The following is a 2397-nucleotide window of genomic DNA, read 5'->3' on the forward strand; positions in this document are numbered from 1 at the left end:
TTAGCACCTGACTTGTGTAGATTTTTAGTTTGAAAATTCCTGCTTTGCTTCCAATAACCATGTGATGTCCAACACCATGTGTGCATTTTGGTCGTAGTTGTTTATATCATTTCCAGTATCCTCAGCACCACATCCATCTTGTTGGCTACTAACTATCTCATGGTCATCTAATACTTCTTGATTTATCTAAGCATCATTATTTCCTTTGATTGAGACATTATCCTTTAATTGGAGTCAACAGGAAATGGAAGAAGACTTATAGCTATTTCAGAAGTTTGTGGCTAGACCAATTTGATTAGGAAACCAATTTTAAAGGGAAAAAAATTCTTATTCATTGAATACCACATGCCTAGATATGTAGATTCTACCACTTGAACTTAGGCACTTATAACCTTTGTTTGAGTCACTATAGCCAATGAGTACACACTTTTGAGAATGGAAGTTGAACTTGTGCTTTTGGTGAGGTCTAAGGTAAGGATAACATGCACAACCAAATATTTTCAGCATTCTGTAATCAAAATTTGTTCTATACAGGGCTTGGAAAGGTGATTTGTTTTGTAATACAAGAGTAGGTAGTCAGTTTATTAAATAGGCTGATATTTTGAATGACTCTCACCAGTAGTATAAGGGCATTTGAGTTTGAGCTAAAAGCATTAGCCCAGTTTCTATAATGTGTCTATGTTTCCTGTCAACTTTATCGTTTTGCTCAGAGCTATATAGACAAGAGTATCTAAGTTCAATTCCTAATTCTAATGCAATTTTGTTAAAGCTTCTAAACTATTCTCCTCGGTCGGATTGAAGTATTTTTATCTTTCTTTCCAACTGGTTTTCCACTATTATTTTGAATTGGATAAAGATACTTAGTGCCACATATTTATGTTTCGTAGGATGGATCCAAGTAAATCTACTATGGTCATCCACAAAGATTATATAGTACCTAAAGCTCGAGGTAGAATTCTTTGGTGTTGTTTCCCAAACATCAGTGTGTACAAGATCCAAAGGGTTTGATGCATGTGAGGATGATGCATTAAAGGGCAATGCACGAGATTTTCCAAATTGATAGGATTCATAGAAAAGTGGATTTTCATTAGCTTTGACAGACTTATTACAGGACTTTAGGACTTGACTCAACACATGATTTGAAGGATGGCCTAGTCTCCTATGCCAAACATCAAGTTCTGACTCTATTCACTTGACACTTTTGGGTGACTCCACAAGTGAAGTTTACTGAGAAACAGTTGGAATTATTTTGAAGATCCGACTCTTTGGTTGTGAGCTTGGATTTGGGATTTGGCAACCTCAGCTGATATAACCCATCCTTAAGCATTCTTTACAGCAATATCCTCTTTGTTTGTAGATCCTTAACAACACAACCATCGAGGAAAATTTCCATAAATACATTGTTATCATTTGTAAGCTGAGAGACACTAATTAGGTTCTTCTTAATTGTGGGAACATTCAACAATCTATTAAGTGCAAGAGTTTATTATTCATTGTGGTAATATTTCCTTTTCAAACGTGTGCAATATGAAAAGAATTTTCTTCACCAACTAGCAATTTTTCATTACCTTCATACTTATTAAGGATTTTCAAATTACCTTTGCCAACCATCACATGGTTGCTTGCACCAGAATCTGCATATTAGGCTGGATCTTCAAGAGTTCTTGGTGAGGCAACATAAGCAGTGGGAGCTGAGATATTGTTTTGATGATTTTGATTGTTGGGTCTGTTGCCCATGTATTTGTTATCATATCTATTAAAGCACCAGCTAGCTGAATGATTGGTAAGTCCACAAATTTGACAAAGTCCTCTGTTTTCATTCAGTCTTCCAACTCTGCCCCTTCCTCTTGTTCTATCTCTAAAATTCAAGGATCTGCCACTGTTAGTTCCTCTAAAGGTTCTGCCACCACTTGAACCAGTTCTTTGGGCAAGCTGTACACTCGACTGTCCAATATTTACTGATTCAAAATTGTTCCTGACTTAACTCAAATACTCAAGTCTACTTTCAAATGTCATTAGCACTGATGATAGTTCATTCTATGATATGTTATCCCACTATTAATCTGCACAACGATGGGAATATATTCTTCATCAAGTTCTGATACAACTTGAGTAACAAGATCACTATGATCAATGGTCTTTCTAGCTATTTCCAAGTTATCAGCTAGCTGTTTTATAGTAGCAAGATATTGATCTATAGTTACGGATCCTTTTCCTTATCCTCTGCAGTTCTCTAGTAAGAAATACGACTCTTGATTTGTTTAGCATGCTATAGTTTTCTTCTACTATAGTCCATAAACTGCTTGAACTGGTACATCCCATAACTCTTATAGCTACTTCTGGAGTCATGGATGAGTACAACCATCCCATTAATAGTTGGTCAGCTGAATTCCACCT

The sequence above is a fragment of the Olea europaea genome, unplaced genomic scaffold (assembly GCF_002742605.1).
Source record: "Olea europaea var. sylvestris unplaced genomic scaffold, O_europaea_v1 scaffold2240, whole genome shotgun sequence".
Classification (NCBI taxonomy): domain Eukaryota; kingdom Viridiplantae; phylum Streptophyta; class Magnoliopsida; order Lamiales; family Oleaceae; genus Olea; species Olea europaea.